The sequence below is a fragment of the Etheostoma cragini genome, chromosome 22, assembly GCF_013103735.1.
Source record: "Etheostoma cragini isolate CJK2018 chromosome 22, CSU_Ecrag_1.0, whole genome shotgun sequence".
Taxonomy (NCBI): Eukaryota; Metazoa; Chordata; class Actinopteri; order Perciformes; family Percidae; genus Etheostoma; species Etheostoma cragini.
The window spans coordinates 19,071,425-19,093,905 of record NC_048428.1 but is presented as its reverse complement, the minus strand read 5'-3'; the positions used below and the strand labels follow the sequence as shown (position 1 = coordinate 19,093,905).

Genomic DNA, 22,481 nt, shown 5'->3' with positions numbered 1-22,481 from the left:
CCCCCCCCCCCCCCATCTGTCAAAGTATTTTTTTCACCTTTTTATTTATGGACAGTGTTACACTGTGTGAGAGATCATTTTTTGCTCCAAGTAAGAACGTTAGTGTGAAATTGAACACTACAGTACACTACATGTAGTTCCAATGAGACAACCTGTAAGGGGACCGAAGAGGGAACAGTTACATAGTGTTGCATTAAAGTATACTATAATCAAAAACTAGAACAATTATTCTTACGTTTGACTCCTCTAGGTTGTTTACAATTGAAAATATATCAGCACTTCAAAAGGTAACATGGATTTTTTTTTATATTTTAAATCTGCAGCAAACTTCACTAAATGTATGTAAAATTTGATATTTCATGGATATTTTGTATTGTGGCCATATACTACTTTTAATCCTCAATCTGCGCAGATTGAATTTTTTAAATTTCACGCTCTTTATTTGATTGGGCAGAGAGGAAGGGGGGGGGGGATGACATGCAGCAAAGGGCCGTAGGCCAGACTCAAACCCGGTGCCGTAAGGACTGAGCCTTGGTGCAGGGGGCGCACGCTCTACCAGGTGTTCTACCAGGGCACCTCAGATTTCACACGCTCAATTAATTCTGCAGAAATGCAAAAACTCTATGTGTTTCCTCCGTCGGAATACCTAGACTCCAGCCCGGTCACCATATTTCTGCTTGCAGCTATAATTTCATTTTGTGACCATGACCTTATATCATAAACCCTCAGAACCTTTCAGGGCTATCTTCTGGCCAACAGCAACACTATAACTATCCGTTCTCAGGAAGAAGAGCTACAAATCCTGGAAAGAAAAAATAAGGAAGATTCCATACTTTTAGGCTCCTGTTGGTGTTTGCCTGCTTGTACTGTAGATAACTCTTTTCTTTTTAGATAACTGTAGCAACTCTTTTCATTCAGATTGTGTAGGTAAGCTAAAGTGAGCAGTAAGAGATCTGGGGCTTTTCCAGTTGGGGAAAAGACTAATCAAACAACTTACCTTAAATGCATCTTGCAACGTGCTGTTCTAATGACTTATGTTCTATTGGAGCTGCTGTTGCAGGAATACTTTCTATTAATATGCTCATACTTAAGAGTTAGTTCCTTCTTATCTCTGACAACTGAGAACTGGAAAGTTTTGACAGAAGCATTTCTCTTTAGATGTTGTAGACTGACAACACAATCTGAGCAGACTAGATATTAATTCATTTAATTTATTAATTTTTATATATTTCAATTGAAAATATGTCAAAGTGATCAACCATTACTTAGTTTTGTCCTCGTTTTGTGGAAGAAATGTATTCTCACAAAAACTCAACTGAATTATAAAGGCTTTCATGGGCGGCTGTGTGGTTTTTAGGCAGACTTTTCCTTTAAAAATGTTATCAGTTACACTTTCCGATTCGGTGTGTTTTAGAAAATTGGCTGCAAGGTAAACAGTGTCAAAACTTCAGAGTTCAGCCTTCGCGAATAAAGAAAACGTTGGCGGAGCATAACAAATGGTTCCGCTCCACGGGCTCGATCTTCAGGCCGCTGGGGCGAAGGATAAAGAGATATTGTGTGAGCAGCAAGTGGATAGCACCAGCGAACCTCGGAGATCTCAACCACTGCACCGCTGACAGGTACAAGTAGAAGAGCGGGGGCCAGGGGAGGGGAAGGGGGGTAGGGGGTGATGCTCAACAGAAGGTAGCAGCGAGGAGGGTTTGAGGCGCTGCCAGTCAATCATCCTCTGTTTCCATGTAGACGGCTCCAGATGTCCCCCCCTCCTGTCCTGATTGCATTCTCCACACTTTCCCCCCAGAGATTAGAGGAGAGGTGGGAGAGTGTACACAGACGTGGATACGCTATGGTGGACAAAGAAATATCGCATCCCTCTATCTCTTCTCCTCTACTATGTGCACAGCGACCATAAGCACCAGGGGATATTGAGACAGACATATCCCTCCTAGATGAAAGGGGCATTTCAGTCACACAGGCCCCAAAGGTAAACGTGGTCTGAGTTAGCAAGCAGCTCCTCGTTTATTGTGGAGCGGGAGAGAGACTCGGAGGCACCATAACAACACCAAAAGCAATAAAGGGCAACTGCTCTGTTCACACTTCGGGGAATGTATTTATGGCTCTACCAGGCCATAAAGACATATGCTTATTTGCTATTGTTTGTGAAGCCCTAACAAAGTTTGTCCCTGTAGAGGTTACCGTGGTTTCCCCTCCCATCTATTTCTTTTTGCATCGCAGCAAGCAGCAAGCATTTCATCTGCAGATATGAAGCCCCGTCGGCGCTCTCGCCTTATCATTCACTATTTGCGCAAGCGATTATGCACAAGATAAATCTGACTGTTTGAAATCTCTCGTCCCTCCCTGTGGGTTTGGGTGAGAGCACTTAGATCTTCATTATGTTGTTAAAGCCAAAGTTATGAAAGAAACAAGGCAAATATTTGCCCAACCTTATTTATAAAAAGATTGGTCCTGGTGCATTTATTTAAGCAAGTTCTAATACGATTAAATATTCCACTTCTTTCAACCTGCAGCCTTCTCTGGCTTTCAATAACAACTAAAACAGGTCGCATGAGTAAGAGTTTAGAGACGATTCCACACTCCAGGTGTCAGTACATCTATATCTAAAGAGAAGTGAGCGCCAGCGCATGTAGACAAACAGCCGTCACCGCCGCGAACAGTGCCTTCTCACGGCGGCCATAATCATTTGTTTTCAGTTCTGTGTAAGTGAGACATGCAAAATGTCAATGACAAATCTGTGTAGACGTGTCTCGTACTGGATTCCACGACGGAGCCATAGTGAGGCTGTGCATGGACGCCAAGGGTTACAGGGTCATTTTAGCAGAAGCACCACAGAAATGTTGATATATTGGCAATTTGGCTCTCTCTACTTCAAAAAAATGTAGTGATGAAGAAACACAGCCCTGAAAATCACTTCCCAGACTGTGCATTTCAATGACGGCCTTAGTTACAGTGAAATCTATATGGAAATAAGAGCTAATCCAGCAATTATGTTGCAGTCTAATTCAGAGGCCAATTAGTGTGCTGTACACTGAAGTGATAATTTGGCTGTAACAGCATCACTTCTTATATTGACAGATGTTTTCCTTGTGAAAGGTTTCATGAAATGCATAAAATAAGTTCCAATTAACGAGAACTGTTGCTAATGTTTTGTGTCTGAGTGGAAAATTCACCTCATGCTTATTATTTACACTGTTTTTGTCATTTTTAAAGCACAGTATGGATTAAAACAAGGGAAATGCAAAGTTCAAATTAAATTCTCATAAGAAAAACCTTTTGAAAAGAACATCTGTTAAAAACTGGGATATTTAGCACATTTGCATTTCCTAATTAGAAATATGCATCTACAGTAGGTTCATTATCCTCGAACAACTTTCTTTTATATTAGTTTGTGTTCAGTGAGTTTAACTTTTTTTCTCCAGGGACAGTTTTTTTTTGGTCTGTATTTGCTTTGGTACGTCCCCTGAAATGTCAGCAATTTTTGGGGATGTTGTTGTGCTGCAGAAAGCGTGTGTTTTCAATAATTACATCACAGCTGATTGGCATGGGACACAATACGCCACGGTAGAGGCTAACTTTATTTCACAAACACCATCTCTTGGCACCTGACAAGAAGACGTCCCACCAACAAGAGCCAGAAAACAAGCACAAATGTCCATCAAACCTTAAAGCGCCAAAATACAACCTAGGGTCTTTTTGTGAATGTACCAGAGTCAAACTTTAGTTTAAGGGCATAATTAGGACGGAAAGAAGGAAAGCTCCACTTTTAAGATTCACCGTATGTTTGTTTTCAGTCAAATGGCCTATTGAACGGGAGAGCTAGGGGCAATACTAAGGCTCTTCAACATGAAACTTTGCTCCAAGTATCACCGGGGGCTCTACACATGAACTCTTTACTGTTTACGCTGGTCACTGCCCGATGTGACCAGATTTAAGTCGTGCATGCTCAGATTTAAACGGTTTACGGCATAACGTGTCATAGTGAAATTTGGGAAATTCATAAAATAAACTTTTCTCATTACAAACAATAACAGCAGAAGGAAACCAAAACAAAAATGTTTTAACTATCTATGATTGATTGTTAACATTAGTTCAAAACGCCATTCGACTGACAACAATGTAAGAAAAGTAAATTTTCACTGAAATGACATTACAGAAGTCATAGTTAGCATTTTGTAGGCTACTTGTCGCAAAGTGACGCCTGAGTTTAAAATCTGCATTCGACTCACATAAGGCAGTGACAACGCTATCCTCCATAGGTGGAAATGTCATTCTTATATGAGGCTCCTTTTTCCAACTACAAGGCCAATATTGTGTTTCACCAACAACAAAACAACAACTTTTCTGTGCATTTATATGGAACTAAGGTTTAGGAACTTTCCATCTTTACTCTCCTCCCTTGACTAGTTTTGACTGGCGAGATGGATGGCGACCGGAAAACCAACAGCTACAGTGAGTTGTTAAACCCTGTTCATGTGTAGAGCCCCTGGTGATACTCCGTGTTTCACGTTGTGTCGAGCCTTCTTATCTTTTCTAAATAGCTATTTCGATGCTATCATAGCTCTCCCATTCAAAAGGCCATTTGACCGAAACATGAGAGTACGGTGGATATTCAAAGTGCCGTTTCCATCCTAAATACTCCTTTTAACAAAAGTTTGACTCACACATTCATGGTACATTCAGAAACAGACAGTATGTTGCATTTTGGCGAGAGTTACGCTTTAATGGAGGAATTCAAAAGTTACGGCCTGTGTTCTGCTTTTTATTTATTTGGCTGCAGTCTGTTTCTAAGGGCCACCTACTGTTTATTATCACTAGCCGTTGCTAGGGCTGAACAAAATTGGTTGCACAATTAGCTACTGTAACACAATGACCCTGAATATTTTTGGCAAGATGTTATCGTAATTATGAGAATAAAAACATACAGCAATATGAGTTCTTCATAACCTCCGCTTATCTACAAAGAGTCAGTGTACGCAGGCTTATTCCCAGCAGTGCCCTGTTTCAGAGGGCACAAATTACTTTTTTGAAGAAAAGAAAGTAGTAAAACAGAATTTCTTGTAGTTTTTTTTCCATTCCATTTCATTCTAAATATGTGTTGGGAAGACAAAGAAATCAAACTCAGCACAAAATGAAAACATGTTCTCAGACAAAATACCATTAATGGCCGATTGGGAGGGGAGAGGGATGTTATGTAGCCCTATAGTGCACAAACTGAAGGGTGTATTACCATTCAATTATAATTATATACCATTAAAAATGTAATTATACTGTATTAATACAGATGTTTAATTGTGCTACCACACAACTCGACAACTGTTATTACAGGTTTCCTAAAAAAATAAATAAATAAATAAAAAAGACAGCTGAAGCCAAGTCAGAACGCTGCTGCCAGAGTCCTCACTAAGACCAAGAGAAAGAGGATCGCATCACTCCAGTTCTGAAGTCTTTACACTGGCTTCATGAAATCAAGCGGAACTAGGGGTTGGAGGAAAAAAAAGAAATCTAAAAAAAAATCGATACAGCATAGTATTGCGATATTTTCAGTGGCAATACTGTATCGATCATACACAGGCACCAAGTATTGATCTTTTATTATATATGTGTTGGTCAGTTTTTCTGCTTGACAATCCCATTTTGCAGTGATATGAACACAAAGAGAAATGTATCTTTTTAGATAAAACAGATGTTGACTTAGTTCCCTATGTGGACATCATTTCAAATTGGAAAAATTAGAAGTTGGAAAAAAAGGTTATTAATGTCAATATATTGCAGAATATAACAATATGTTTAAAAATGCAGTAATATTTTGTTGCATAAGTATCGTGATGATATTGCATTAGGAGGCGTCTGGTGATTCTCCCCCCCCCCCCCCCCCCCCTCCGTGGAACCGTTGCCACTCTGCAGTCATTGTGTTAAGCCCGCCCACCAACTCTATGCATAGTGTGATTGGCCTGACTGGTTTTTCCAGCTCCCAAGCCAACAAAGAGTTGCTAGACTGACCTTGGCTGCAAATTACATTTGTTTCCACTAGAGTGAGTCTAGATTTCTAGGCTATTGCCTAACCCCTCCATGCTACAACTCCGAGCAGCGTTTGCAAGGTGGCATGCAGTGACGGCGGGCTGACAGTGAGGGAGCAAGGAGGGGTAGAGACAGGCAAGGAGAGAGAGAGAGGGCAAGACTTGGCATTGTTGCATTTTACTGCAGCCAGAATGCCAGCTGAGAAATATGGCTGCTCTCCATGGCACTGGTCACTGTGACTTTGATTCAGAATCACACACACAAAACACACTTTTCACTCAAATATTCTGCATGTTTGGAGCACATTACTGCTAAATAAAATGTCAATAAATATTCAATGTCAATTTATTTGTATTGTTTAAATGAGAATTCCAGTTGATTCCAACATGTAGCTCTGTTTGGAGTCCTGTCAGTAGAGAGAAAAACGAAACCAGTCGGTGCTGCCTACACCGTGTTATCCTCCTGCTAGAGTTAGCACCAAACAGGCTTAAACAGGGCAAGTTTTAAATGTGTTTTTAGCCTCTAAACATGTTCAAAACGTCATTAAAAGTGCCTAACCATGTGCAGTGATTCCTTCCGAGGGAACGCAGTGAATCTGACTGCAGTAGATGTGACAGAAATGCATGAAAGTTGTCCTAATTCAGCTGTGTTTAGTTCCTGTGTTGAGAGGCAGTAAGCAAGCTTAGGAACCGTCTACAAACTACAACACAGAAAAGAGATACAACTAAAATATGTAGGCTATCAATTTAATGATTAAATACAATAGTGTCTCCAAACTTACCTCAATTATAACTTGTCTGCTGCTAGTTGTACTACAGCACTTTCTTTAAAAAAATAAGCATGTGCTTATATATCCCAATACGTGACAAAATAACACCAACATTTTCCTATTTTACTTCTGTAAATAGTTCCCAGTATGTATACAGTTTACAGGATGGCTGTGTCTCATGTGACCTTGTAATTTGTACACGCTGTGATTATACCAATGACAACACGTAAATAGTAAAATGTTGGCGTTATTGGGAGCAGCAGGCTAGTTGGAGCCGGTTATCTCCAGCATCTGTGCTGAGCCAGGCTAAAGGGGGGTGCATCAGACATAGTTACAACACGCACGGAGATGAGAAGGGTGTTTATGGACTTCTTTAACTCTGGGGGACACGGTGAACAACCAAAAAGGTCCAATAAGTTGGCGTGTTCCTTTAAATATGTTGAATGGATATTGACAGTATTTTAAATCACTTTTTTTTTCTATTTCACATAATTAGAATCTAAACAGCTGGGTTTGAACTGTTGACCAGATGTAACAAAACATCTAATTTGTTGAAATTCTGGACATTGATCATTATTTTTGACATTTTATAGACTTAAATAATAATTGATCAATTGGCAGCTTGGGTCTACAGTAGAAGAGGCGCTTTTCCAAGCATGCTGACGAAAACCATTCTCTATTTGGTCAGTTACCTTATTACCAATAACCAGTACAGAGAACAACTGAAGCAATAAAGTTACGTTTTGTTCTGTTGTCATTACCTAATATTTCACACATCTACGCATGTTTTACTTTTCCTCCCGATTACTTTTCTGTAAACTTTTTAATACGCAATGATGTTCTTTTTTTCTCCATCACGCACAACACACACACACACACATGCACACGCGCACACACCCACACACACTCTAATTCTAGAGGCAAGCTTTGATCGCCACTACATTAGCTTTACATTAGAAAGAATCATTAGGGGAACATCATCCCCACGACCAATTTGCCTTTGGAAAATTGTAGTGCTTGAGTGTGCTGCAGCCCACAGAGGACCAATGAGCCACACTAAACTTGATTAGGCCTCATAGCAATGTATCATTCCTCTTGGCCTAGGCTTTGTAGACAAACGTCTCGTCTTCATTTAAAACGTGGATAGAAACTGGAGTAGACTCATTTTCAAATATCTCTTTGAGGAGGGTTGCTCTGGCAGAGAAGAATGTGAAAAAAGATAAATGAGTAATGAGTTCCACATGTTCAGTCCCTGCCATTGAGATATTTCCTAGGCAGGTACTTGAGATTTGGTTTTCAAAGAGCCACTTCTGAGCCTGCGGCTATTTGGTTTGAGATGGCATATTGCACTGTCGCAAGGAAAACTTTCAACATTTGTAGACTGCAGCACTTGGTAACATATTGAAAGAAGAAACAATTCTTCTTTTATCAATTTTATCATTTATCATCATCATCAAAATACCAAAGCTCAGAACAAAGGTAACTGAAGAAACAAACCCCACCCTCAAAGTCTCATGCTTCATGCTTTCATATTAAAATCATTTTACATGTGCAATGACGCCCTATACATAAAGTATACCCTTGTGAAAGAAAACCTCCCTCAGCAACACGGACGTGCACAATCCCATGTAGTTGAGCTAAGCTCATTTTAGGGGTATTAAGCCTCTCCATCACCGGGCCCCGGCATAAACGGCTATCAAATCTACCTCACGACAGCTTTATGAGAGCATAACGGCCGCCATTTTGTGTCTCGGGGTAACTTTCAGAGAGCAGATGGAAGTGAACTTTAAACTCAGTGGGGAGTGAGCAGCAACATCCAGCTGACAGTGGGGATGGCCTGCCTGATGTTTGATTAAGAGGCACGTTGACCTTTCAGAGGCTCCAGGGGGCGCTGAGACACGCTCTCACCTGACAGCCTGCAAGTCACAGCCTTCTCATTATGGCCCAAATCTATCAATCTACCCCGGAGCTTTTCCTCTTGCTCTCCGGGAAGAAAAGAAATGCCATGGGTTTGACGAGAAGTACACGTTGAGGAAGATGCCATTGAAAGGGCCATGTCGAAGAGGGTAAATGTAGAATATTGACAGTTGTGTGTCGGGGTTAAAAGAGGAAGATTGAAAAAAGAGAAAGGATGGAAAAAGGAGAGGATGCAGGGTGAGGTGTGGTACATGCCTGTAGAAGCCCAGTACTGCCGCTGTAATACAGTTACTGTGAACTACATTATGAAGCTGAATGTCTAGCTCTTAAACACAGATCAGTCAATAACTAGAACCTCAAATTACTCTCATAGCAGCTGCAATAAACACAAAGGAATTTCTGAGCACAGCCTTGATGCCTTTGCCTAAGATTATAATTGATGGCCAGGAAGAAGCTGAGGCGAGTCAATATGGTGTGATGAATTGGACCTGTAGAGCGGCATTGGGTGTGTGCCTCTACTGTTCATGACAAATTGGCCATGTCAGACTCTAGGTATTTCCCTTACAATCAATACATACTGATAAAAACACTGCTGAGGCTAGCTTTACTTTACTATAATCACAGACATACGATTGACAGGGACACAAATTAAAGTCACAAAGAGCCTTTCTTACAAAATAAATGCAGATCAGTGCAATATTCCATCAACAATCGAAACCCTTTCAGAAATGTACTTCAATAAGGAGTAATTTCTTTAAGTAATAACTTACCACCAAGCTGGAAAGCAGTTCCCTCTCTGGGTGTGGTGCACCTAAAACCACACCCAACACTAGAGCTGGGCAATACATCAATCTTATATCGATATCGTGATATTAGACTAGATATCGTCTTAGATTTTGGATATCGTAATATGAAGTGTTGTCTTTTCCTGGTTTTAAAGGCTGAATTACAGTAAAGTTATGTCATTTTCTGAACTTACCAGACTGTTTTTGCCTTTACCAACTTAGTCATTATATCCACATTACTGATGATTATTCATCAAAAACCCTTTAGTGTGAATATTTTGTGAAAGCACCAATAGTCAACACTACAATATTGCTGCAGTATCGATATCGAGGTATTTCCATCCATCCAATCATCTACGACCGCTTATCCGGTATCGGGTCGTGGGGGCAGCAGCTCCAGTAGGGGACCCCAAACTTCCCTTTCCCGAGCCACATCAACCAGCCACTGTAAATCTATCTTTTTGTTCTATACGACCGGAGCCCCTTTCACAAATGCAGTCTTTTCCTGAATTGCTCAGAAACATTTGGGTACATGGGTCATATGTGAATGAGAGCAGGGATCGATATTCAGATAAATCTGTATTGCCGATTTCTCACCTCAAGACCTCGTTTTTGAGGGAAAGTGCCGATACGGCTGTGTGGTGAATGAAAGAATGAAAGCAGTAATATTGTGTTGGGTAACGTCTGACGTAAGATGTTTTCACATTGAGTAAACAAACAAATCCCAAGAGTCCGCTGATGAGGCATTCAAATCGGTGACTTGTATGCGGTTAAGCATTTGCGCTATTGCTTTCGCTAACTTGTTAAATATTTAATACATTATAAGAACATTGGCACCAGACAAAAACAGCTTCTCGCTCGCCATCTTCCTGAGAATAATGAGAGATGTCTCTGTATGCATAAATATAAACCCTGCCTTGTCCCATGTTCTTCTTCTTCTGTTATTGTGTTATGGAGGTTGGCATCTGTTGCCCCATCTTTTCTTGCATTGCCATGTCATGTGTGAAAAGGCAACAGATGCAAATGTTCCTGAATTTAGTGCATGTACGTATGAGTGAATAGTGGAAAGCACAAGGAGTGCCTCAGAGGTTATCCCAGTAATTTACCAGGCTCTATGTGGGAAAGAGCCTTTGTATTAATATGCCTTTGTGTGAGTCTGTGTAAAGATGCACTAGTGTACCACTAGGCCCATACTGTACTCCTGGGAGGGATACCTGCCAGGGAGCATCTGCCTAATCAGTGGGGACTGGCAGATGAGTCTGGGATGCTACTGTAATCCATTACTTTAGCTTCACTGATCTTCCTGTATGAGACTATGAGGTTCACTGGATATGTAATGTAATTTACAATATGGACACTAGACTACTGTAGCTGGGCAGAAATGTAATATTTCTAATGTAGTAAGTGGGTGTGTTGCAATGGTTGAACTACTGTATATCACTAACTCGTTAAGGCAATGCAGCTAAAAGGTATTGACTACAGCCCCATACAGTATAGCCAGATTTGATCAGTTAAAACATTTGGTGTTAAATCTGCTTACAAAATCACATTTTTGTTGTTTTCATTTCCTGTAGAGCTTTCTGAAATCAAGTTAATTAAATAGGCCTTGTAAAGAAACGTTACACAGACTGACTGTAGCAGCTTTATGCTACTGCTGTGATGACCTCAACTTCAACCCTGCAAAGTTACAGACTCTGGCAGCAGCAGGGAGCATGGCCGCAGGAACATATTTTGAGTTGGTGCTGACAAATTTTTGAGAGTGATTTTTTGGGCCAAAGTCAACCCCCACAGACCACATGGCATCTATCACAATGCTCCACAAGCAGAAAAAAATAAAACAAGAATAAAATCCAAAACCCAAGACAGGGAAACACTAGGCATGGGTAACACAGGCTATAGGCACAAAGCTAAAACAATGGTACAGACTAGGACTACTACAAGCTCAAACACTGAGCCACAAAATACAAGGGTATATAACATATCACTGAAATAAATTAAATCAAAAGCGGCAGCACCCTCCGCAACCCTAGTTCCCACGGCCATGGCAGGGTGTCAAAATAAATTTTGAGGAAAATATATCCGTCTACATTGAGGAGGCATTTGACCTCATCTTGACCTCGCTTTGTTTCCTTACTCCAGCCTTTGCAAGCATTAGTAACTACTGGCTATCAGATGAAAAATGTTTGTCCGTTTACACCCATCAAAAGTTACATTTTGGGGTGGTTTACTATTGTTTTGGGATTATGTTCTGAATCACAGCTAACTTGACTCAATCTTTTTTTCAAGTTTTCTTTGTCTGAAGAAATCAAACTAAAATTCCCCAGAGGTTGAAAAAAATAATCAAATATGCATGGCGTGATTGTGCCCATCTTGCATCCATTGTGGAGAGAAAAAGTCAATCCTTGAGGCATTCACAAAACCTCCAATTAATTCAAATGAATCCCTAACATCCAAATCGTAATTAATAATATATGAGCTGCACACAAGACGTGGATGCACAAAAGTTAATTTAGCAGTGCAGAGCGACCCAATGCACTGCGAGGTAATATTCTTCTAATGTTTAGGGAATACACAACATTCCCCTCTACAACAGGTGCTTTTTCATGTTCTGTCTGCTTTAATGATCTCATTAGACAGCCACTCTAGCTGCGGAAGTGCCTATGGCACCTCTGCCACACAACAGGGAGTACAACAACAGCTCAGAACAAGCTGGGAGGGGAGGGCATCAGTCTGATGTCACAAAAAGCTGCTTACTTACAAGATGGAGAAGACTGAGAGCATACTAGAAAAAAAGGCTAATTGAATTCCCTCTGTACCGCCATGCACCAAGCCCACCTCACTGCACAAAGACCAGAGAGACGAGCTAAGAACGCTGGTAGACTGAGTTGTACATCAATACCCAGAAATCTAGCCAGCAGTTTCCCCAACTTCCTCTGCCAGGAAACAAATGGCACAGATTAATCATAGATCGGCCGATGGCAAAAGGCGGAGAAAAAAATGGTCCTATAGGCTGATTGTAAAGCTTTTACATTAGACACTCCTACAGCATCAGCACAGCAAATGACACCATCTCCACTTTAGATCAAAGTTTTGAATCTTTAAAAACTGATATAAGCCATAATGTTGAAAAAAAGTGCACTGAATTTACATCCAACATGTTATCATCAGATAGATAAAGAGTCTCAGGATACTGTGTTTCCTCTGAGTGCATTTTGCTGTAGCTCCTTTTAGAATCACGACAGATGACATGAAAATGAATGTCTTTTCATTAGGGCTGTGCAATTAATTAAAATGTAATCGTGATTAGGAATTTGGCACCTTATGATCAGAAAAACTGAATGATCGCGAAAAACAATTATTTAGTTCAGTATGTTTTGCAAGTAATCTCATATTTTCTCTTGTGTTCTGAATGAAAAATAAAGTTTAAACAGGAGAAGTGGTAAAGCAAAGTTCAGAGTTGTTTATTTATTTAACTTTTTCCATTAATTAGGTTCAATAATTGCAACATCTTTCCAAAAGTCAACGAGTAATTGTGTTAAATTAACCTACTTATCATCCACTAATGCATAATTGAAATAAAATATATTTGATAAGCAGAAATGTATCAATCCCATCACCGATGTGCTGGTTTCCCCTTCTCAAATGTGAGAATTTGCTGTGTTTCTGTTTCATAACATTGCAGATTAAATGATATTTAGATTCGGACTGTTGCATGGACAAAACAAGACATTTTAAAGACTTCACCTTTCACTACTTTACAACAAATAATTCATTATGACAGATTTGTAACAGTGATTTAAACAACTGATACCAAAAGTCTCAAATTGAACGGCATAGTTTAAGCTAATTCAGAAAACAGGATCAAACTTGAATGACATTTCAAGTTTAATGTCAATTGGATACTCCAATCACATTTAAGCTGGATAATTTCCATGTGCATATTCATGACAGGATGATTTGTCTGTAAGTTCCCTGCTACAAGCTCGGCTGATTCTGCTGCGTTTGGCTGCTATAGATTCAAATCCAGAGTCCAAGTAAGAAAGATGTTTCCTTGCCCATGCTGACAGGATGTGGCTAATCTTGGCAGAATTTTGGCCAAATTGTTTTCCTTAGCTTTGTTTTTAATAGGTTTCTAAACTCCCTCAACATGTCGGACTTTGTATTACCAATTTAAAAGTCACAAAATTGGCGTTGCACTTGTTTTCTCTCTCTCCATCTGCCCTTCTGTCTGTCACTCACACTAGTTTTTGCCTCCATCATTCACCTCATTTCACCTCGTACCTTGTTTCACAGACTATTGTTGAATTAAAACATAGATCCAATTTATCTATAGTATATATCTGTATATTTATACACACACACACACACACGCACACACACACACACACACACGTAAATGCTGTAGCAATGTAGTGAGATGTAGCGATTTTCAGACAAATTGAGTCGTGTTGTCCTCTTGTTCATTCTGCGCACACGTTGGCCTGTGAAATGCAATTACACTCAATGCCATGAGTAAGTGGTGGAAACCAGCTTATCATGTCAGAGTCCTAACGAGAGTTACTGGGGGAAATCATCATTAATGCTTAGCACAAACACAGAGTTCCTCTGCAAGGGGAGGAAACAGGCCTTCATCTTCTGTTTTTTTTATCTTGCAACCCTCATTGTCATTGTAGGACAAGATCATTACAGTAAGAGAAACAGAAGTTGTGTTTATGACATGTGACATGCTGTACATGCAGGTTCACTTCTCCACTACATACCGTAGATTTCTGGCAATATACAACAGACTGCCAAATTAGCATCTAATTGCAATGCCTTCCATTTATTATGGGACGTCTGCTCGTCCAGACCGCTGATCCAGACCCCAGTCGGAACATTTCCTGTTCAAACCTCGCTACACCAGCCTGAAATCACTAATAATTAGCTGAATCGTCCTGATTTTGAGTTGCACAACCTTTTTGCACAACTGATATCTCAACTGTGTTTGAGCTTAAGAGACCATGCTGGTGGCTTTGGATGGTTTACCCCACTAACAAATGCACATACAGTTATTGCTGTCTACTTTCCAAAGTACAAGATATGCTTTTTAATTAATTTTCTCTTTTGCTGGAAGTTCCCATTCTTCTCAGTGCAGTTTGAGAAAAGCTTGTCGATTTGAAACTTGCTTGAGATGGGCAATCCATCACACTGAATGTTTTTTTACCTTTATTTGTTGTCAAGGTTATGTTGTGATGTAGTTGTGAGAATGAAAACTTGCACTCTTCTGCTGAATATCTTTGTCTATTACCCAACCAGCCCTTGTCATTATCAGGGGCCTAAAACATTATTTGGAACATGGTTAATGGATTAATTAATTCATTGATCAGCTTCAGCGTTATTGAAAATATAACATGAAAAGGAAATATTGTGTTGACATTCTAAACTCCGGTGGATTTATGAGGACTATTGTTAACTACTACTCCTCAGATCTCTGCAGGATTAATCCTGTACCCCTAGACTATCAGCCCAATCTGAGTTTTCTGTTGCACGACTAAAACAACTTAAACATTTTCCTCCAAAACAAGTTCCTTGCCCAGGCTATTTTAGTTTATTTAAAGTATTTTTAATATATCTGTAGGAAAATAAAAATAAAAGATTGGGTGAGGGTGACGAAGGAGGGAAGGTGCAGAAGGAGGAGGAAGATAGAGCTATGGTGGTCCGACCGGAGCTGAACATCGTGACGCCTCATCCACCTTTCTGACACTGTCCCACTTCTTGTTCTTTTGCATCCAGCTCAAAATACTTTCTTCTTCTTTGTTAGTTTAAAAACTCTAACCGTCTGAGAGAGATCATCCCTCTCCTCCAAGAGATCCAGGAATCACTCTCGCTTTGGTGGATATGCTTCTCCACCTGTTTCAATTTCTTCTTCTTGTTCAATTTGCAGCTCCTTGCTCTCTTGAACTTAGCCTGTAACATTTGAGTCATTTTGTTTCTCTGCCTCATACTGTACCGCTTCAGTCTTGTCATACTCCTGCTTGCTCAGGCGCTGGGTGGCGTCCATTTTCTTCCCCTGGAATTGGAGAGTTTTCCTGAGGTGGGAGATTTATGACTCGTGCTTTGTTATGGTCTTGTGGCTCTCTCTGTATTCTTCTTTGAACTCCCTCTTCCTGATCTCTGGAAGCTCCTCCAGCCTGATTATACTCAGTTCCCAAGTGTGAATGCTGTAGCAAAAGCTCTCCCTTTACTTTATGGATTCTCTCTTTTCCCAAGGCTAGCTTGAAGATGGAGGAAGCCTGGGGGAGGTGGTGGAAAGCCCTAAGGACCCACAACAAATCTTATCTCCTTTCTTGGTTTGTTTCTCCTATCCATGGCACTATCTGAAGCAGACTGTAGTTATCTGTAGCAGATTGTAACAGACTAGTCGTCTGTAGCAGACTGTAGTCATCGGTAGCAGACTGTAGTTGCCTGTAGCAGATTGTAGTTGTCGTTTGTACAGTGTGGTGGTCTGTTATGGACTATGGTCCCCTGTAGCAGACTGTAACAGACAGTAGTTGTCTGTAGCAGACTGTAGTTGCCTGGAGTTGTCTGTAGCAGACTGTAGTCATTGATAGCAGACTGTAGTTATCTGTATTAGACTGTAACAGACTAGTCGTCTGTAGCAGACTGTAGTCATCGGTAGCAGACTGTAGTTGCCTGTAGCAGATGTAGTTGTCGTTTGTACAGTGTGGTGGTCTGTTATGGACTATGGTCCCCTGTAGCAGACTGTAACAGACAGTAGTTGTCTGTAGCAGACTGTAGTTGCCTGGAGTTGTCTGTAGCAGACTGTAGTCATTGATAGCAGACTGTAGTTGCCTGTACCAGATTGTAATCGTCTTTTGTGTAGTGAAGTGGTCTGTTATGGACTGTAATCACCTGTAGCAGACTGTTTTTAGCAGGCAGTAGTTGTCTGTTCTAGACTTCAGTTGTCTGTAGTAGAGTTGGGCAGTACAGTATTTTTTTTTAATACTTTTTGATATTTCACGGTGGGCATATACTATAGGATGGTATTTGTGTAAAAAAAAATACTGTGATACTTTACATGTTTCTGGGAATACTTACAGATACTTACTTTGATCCAAGTAAGGCTTTAAATGCAGAACTTTTCAGATCTTTTTTGCATATTTCAAGATGGTTACTACTTTTAAATGCAAGTACTTCCAAGAGTGTCCTGACTGCCCCTAATATATTCATTCCTCCCTCTTGTCCTAGCTGACCTCATCCAGGTGATGATGTAATGAATGAATATTGATGATAGTGATGAATATTCTGGAAACTGTCCTAGGGGATGCATCCAAGAATGCAGAGTCATCTGAAATCTCAGATATTGCTGAAAAGCTTTGCATTCCACAAGAAAACCAAACACAGAGACAACTATATGGTAGATTGCCACAACATTTGGTCCACCTCTGGAGGAATTGTAAACCAACAACACTCCCATCAGCCTAACTGTTACTTTGTGTTTAGGATCAATTGTAAAATATTAGCATGCTTAACAAACGTGCAAAACTAAGATTGTGAACATTTTAAACATTATCTCTGCTGAACATTAAGCTTAACACCTGTCCTAACAGCCTGACCGAGTTGCTAGCATAGCTTATGTAGTCTTGTTATAAATGTTATTGCTAAATAAACATAGGCTACTTTCAGAACTTCACAAATTCACAATTAAATAGGGATCTGCCAGTTAGGTTCCTGTTCCACAAAGCCAGATTACATTTTACAAGCTCAGTCTGTCATGTTTTTTTTTAAGTCTGAAAGACCAATGGCAGCCCAGCAAATGTCCATCACCTAACTGGACAGACTACCATGAATTACTTAAATCTTAAGCTAAATTATCCATCATTAGTCAGATCTGTCAGATCACAAAGACAGAGGAGAAACTGTGAGCTGGCATTGGAAGGATAATTGCTTCTCATGCTGTAGTAAATTATTTAGAAACCACTGGCTACTTTGTAGATAAAAATAGCTACAATCCTATGGCGTTCTTAGGAAAATGTTCAATGGTTATGTAAAGTGTGCAAACTAATTGTATGGTGTGTAAAAAAACGTCTGACTCCTCTGACTCTATATGCCCTTCTCCCCCTTTAAAAACTGTATATTAAAAAAGTCAACAGGATACAGGCGCTTCAACGTCATCAATGTACTTCAATGAAAATAGAACTTGCATATTGTTCACTGAGTGCACTGGGACTATCTCAGTTTTGCTATGATAAATAACTACACGTAAAAACAGGGAAGAAAGAAATCAACATGACTGCTTGAACAAGCCCAATTACTGCATCTCCTCATGAAAGACGACCGTTGCAGCAATCGGACCTTAACTAGAACGGGTCCTCAATCTCGAGCATTCAAACAATGTACTTTAGGCATAGATTGGGCGGTTGTATAAAATATTCAGCCACTGTATACTCATTATTTCGCTGAAGCACTCAGCATGGTGTAGCCTGGCTAAGTGGTGATTGATTGCTCGGGGCAAGGAGAGGGTGCAACAGACAGAGACAACGGATACTGTATGCACACGAAAAGCTTTAAAAAAAAAAAAGGCATCTGAAAATCTCAAGGATTTCATGTGGGACATTTTCATGCATGAGTCCGTAAAAGCAAGACACAGCAAAGTGTGATGCCATTGTAAAAGGTTTAAAAAAAAGTAAATTATCTCTGTGGTGTAAATAAAATGAATAGCGCAACAATAAAAACATAAGTGCAGTATACTGGGTTTCTACCAATAAGGACTTGATTGCCAAATAACTGTTATTTTGAACAGATGTTCAGTGTCTTTGAACAGCTGCACAGCTCCAAAATTATACAGCTACAGATTGTCTTCTCTGGAGTCCCACTATTGGCAAGTTGTAAAAGCTATTGAAACAGACCATCATGTCGGACTAAAGACTCAGACTTAAACCCCTAAATAAATGACTGTACTATTAATTGCAGTTGTTGGTGTTTCATCCTGCATTGGAGACCAAATAACAGGGACATTGTTTGCCTTTAATTGAATAATAACTGTTGACAATAAAACTTAAGGATACATGAATACCATGATTAAGACGGGTACTGATCACCACGTGTCCAGAACGACTGCATCAACTCAAGGTGTGTTTAGACCCTTAACATTTTGGTAAAAGTGTACTAAAACCAGACCAGATTTTTATACAAATATCACTGAGATAGTGGTCTCCCTTTGTGAATGCCTTAGAAACTACATCAGTTACATCAACAGCTAAGGATGCAATAACAGTGGCAATAAGTTCAGTAACGCAAACCATTTGTTTCTTTTTGGTATTATTTTTCTTGATGCGCACACACACACACACACACACACACACACACACACACACACACACACACACACACACACACACACACACAGTGTAGAGATGTCAGAATGATGGGTTCCCGCGGCGCAACACCCCAAGCAGTTAAGGGTTCGGTACCTTGCTCAAGGGCAACTCAGCAGTGCCAAGGAAGTAAACCGCCATCTCTCCACACTCCGTACCTGGTCCCTCCAGGACCCTCTGGTTCCAAAAAACAAGTCTCTTTAGACTGAGCTTCTGCCGCTTCACACACACACATTCATTACCTGTACTGACTATCAATTTGGAGTGTCTATAGCAGGGGGGTGTTCAACGTTTTTTAAGCCAAGGACTCCTTATCTGTAAGAGACACGGATTATATAACTAAATTTATCAAATTAAGTGGCATATCTAAATGGGCCTACAATAAAAGCCTAAAGCCTAAAGCCTTTATGCATACATGTGTACTGCATAGAATACTAAGCTATTACACTAATGAATTTATAATTCATGTTTTATGTTAAAACACAGTCCATAAAACACATTACCTGTATCTGTCGACCTTAGGGACTACCTTACCTATGCGCCAGTAAGCCTATCATTAATGTCTTTTGTTCACTAATAGGCTGATTTATATTTGCTTATAATATGTTTGGATTCATATTAAGACATTTACATTTTTGAAAATAAATGTAAAAGAAGCATAGGAACTCTCTTTGTTCATTTTGCCTGATGATGGTCTAGAACTATTAAATAAGTTTTTTGTAAGTTATAAAGTATGCAGGCGTTCCTTTGCAACTTTTGACCTACTTCTCCCCCTCTGACGCACCTGTCTCATGTTAGGGATCTGCCAAGTATTTCCTGTACTAAAAAAAAAATTTTTTTAATAAATATCAATAATTTGAAGGCCCCCTGCAGTAACTCGGAGGAGCCCCTGTTGAAGATCTCTAGTCTATAGGTGTCATCCATAATTTAAAGAATAAGGTTACCATTTTGGGAAAATTAGCTTAGTCTCTTTTTTGGAGAGAGTTAGATGAGAAGATCAATACTGCTCTCATGTCCGATGGTGATATCAATCTTCTCCTACAACTCTCAGCAAGGAGATTCATTTCTAATAATGTTAAATAATTCCTTTGAGATCGACTGTACACGCCTCAAATAATAAAGAACCATTTTCGACATGTTTAAGATAGATATTTTGAGCTAAATGGACAAACTGGTTTGGCATTGGTTTCCTGGTTAAAGAGCTAAATGTGTTGACATGTTTGGCTACACAGGTAAAAGTGAGAGCAGCATGTACAGGCTCCAAAGTAAGTTTTGAAAGTTGGAAATTTCAACGTCAGACAAAGTGATCCTTAAATTACTAGTATTGATCAGAAGCTCCATCAGCGCCCAATTACAGTCCTTATGTGCTCTCATTCAACTCACAAGCAGATGGACAGGCAGGTGAATAATGGAAAACAACATCAGTCTGTTTTCAGGAGAGGAGATTACTTTACATCAGACCAAATAACATCCAACTAACTACCATGTCATATGAATTCAGCTCCTATGCCGCAAAAGCTGATAACTCCAGCCATCTGCCATCCTCGCTTGATTGCTTGACAAACAAATGTAGCCAAAGGGGAAACACTCAGTATGATGGATTCCAGTGTGTCTAATGAAATGCTGCTGTTGTGAGCTGGCACTGCTGAAAAACTGTGGCCCGCATAAAGGTCACTATAAATCAAGTCCCTCAGCCCCAGCCGCCCACATTTCTGATTTGGCGAACACCTAACCCCAATCAAATATAAAAATATCCCACAAGTATCCACAAGGAATTTCAAAACAAGAGCGCCCACTTTAAATAAAAGCTCTATAAATAGATAGGGCTGTAAACATTTGTCGATCTGCAGAAAATGAAATGACCAACATTTGGACAAGTGATTGAGGGATAATCATTGAAGTCATTTATTAAGCAAATTCACAAATATTTGTCAGTTTTAAAGCTTTTAAAATTTAACATTTTTATTAAGGTTTTTCTCTGTTTTAGATGACTGTAAGTCAAATGTAGTTGGGTTTTTGACTGCTGGTCCGACAAAACACTGATCAAACAGGTGGAACTGGTAATGGACATTTTTCACTAAATAAAAGCAATTCTTTCTTGCAGGCCAGTGTTTTATTTTAGTATGTGTAAAACCTTATTTCAGACCCCATTGGATATGTTTTGAAAGCCTCAGAACGCAGCACCAACAATGTCAAAAGAGCTATGATAGTAATGCTGACTCACTGCAACACAGTGGTAACAGGTGCACAGATACCAGATGTCTGGAAAATCATGTTGCTGGGTGCAGCAGGCATCGCACAGCGATCAATAAAGCAGCATGCATGCGGAGGTGGACAAAGAGTGCTGTGATTTCAATTCTTCATGTGGTTTGAAATGGCCGGCATGAAAACAAAGTGAAGTGAGCTATTGACACAACACCTACAGGTTGGCCCGCAGCCATGACGGTTGTATTGAAAAGGCATTAACTGTGTAGTGGAGCAACGCATCATGCAGGGTGGTCCTCCATCAAAATGCACTTATCAGCCAGAAGGCGCACAAGCAGTTGTAACACACCAAACAGCTGTCCGAGGTATAAAACAGAAGCATTCTTTAGTATATAAACAGGTGCACATCTGCTTCCAGTCTGCACTCTGGGGCGAAAACTACGGGCAGGAAATTAGGCTGATGTTTGATTTAATTGGCAGTTTGTACACAATGTTGTCTGGTGGAATAATCTCTGAAAAATGTATCACCCGCCTTGATTGTAGCTTTTCAAACATCTCTTTTGTGGATTTTGAACAGCTATCCTGAATACCATTGTTGGGCTCCGGACCTTTGGTGGTAACACCAAACATTCAAAGCTCTGATTCAGTTTTAACCAAAATTGTGAAAATAAGTGAGATTTTGCATTTAGTTTTAGAGGCTTACAGAAGTAAATCGTCCAGTATTATAGTAGAGAACTGGTAAGATTCAAAGAAAGTCTGAAAAGACCTTAAAGATCCATTGTGTAATTTTTGGAGTTGATTCTTACCAAAAACTTTTTGGGTTCTTTCACAAATATGTGCTCATCATGTGTAATTACTTCTACCAATTCTCGTAAACGTAGAATCTGCCATTCAGAATCACTCAGAATACATGGGAGCAACTCGCTCCCATGTATTCTGCAATTGCTGTTGCGCCTCCATCTTTAAAAAACATTAGCCAAAGAGGGACATACCTCTGCGTTTAGCCTTTTACACTTAAAAACGACAACACGACGGGAAAAGCAACAAGACCAAAGTTAATATTGGAGTGGCTTTTCCAAGATGGAAAGAGAAAGGATTTTAAAAAAGGACATCAAAGTTTCCTGCTTTCTTTTCAACAGGTTATAGTGCCAATTTGTATAAATTCAGCTAAAATTAGCATGGTTGTGCATATCGCTGGAAAGACATCTAGGACACTTTTACTCGCGTTAATGATGAAAAAGGATTGTCTACCTTGTAACGTAAAATGTAATCATATGTGTTGTGATTACCCTGGCAGAAAACTCACGTCTTGGAGTTTTAACACAGACTAGCTACAGCTAGCACAGCTGTGTGTAAACCATGGAGATACTAAGAGCTAATTTCTGTTTCATTGATACTGTTCATACCGCTCAGAGA

General features: G+C 39.9%; 1 protein-coding gene and 1 long non-coding RNA gene across 3 annotated transcripts in view; both read right to left on the bottom strand.

Moving 5' to 3' along the window:
* The window catches only part of dpp6a (dipeptidyl-peptidase 6a), a 220,789-nt gene that overhangs the window by 171,546 nt on the left and 26,762 nt on the right, over positions 1–22,481 (bottom strand). The gene's annotated exons all lie outside the window — the stretch shown is intronic.
* LOC117937581 lies at positions 2,514–21,918 on the bottom strand. The gene is made up of 3 exons (XR_004655192.1): positions 21,832–21,918; positions 11,128–11,132; positions 2,514–2,526 (listed from the first exon to the last, which is right to left on the bottom strand). It is a non-coding gene; the product is annotated as an uncharacterized LOC117937581 (long non-coding RNA).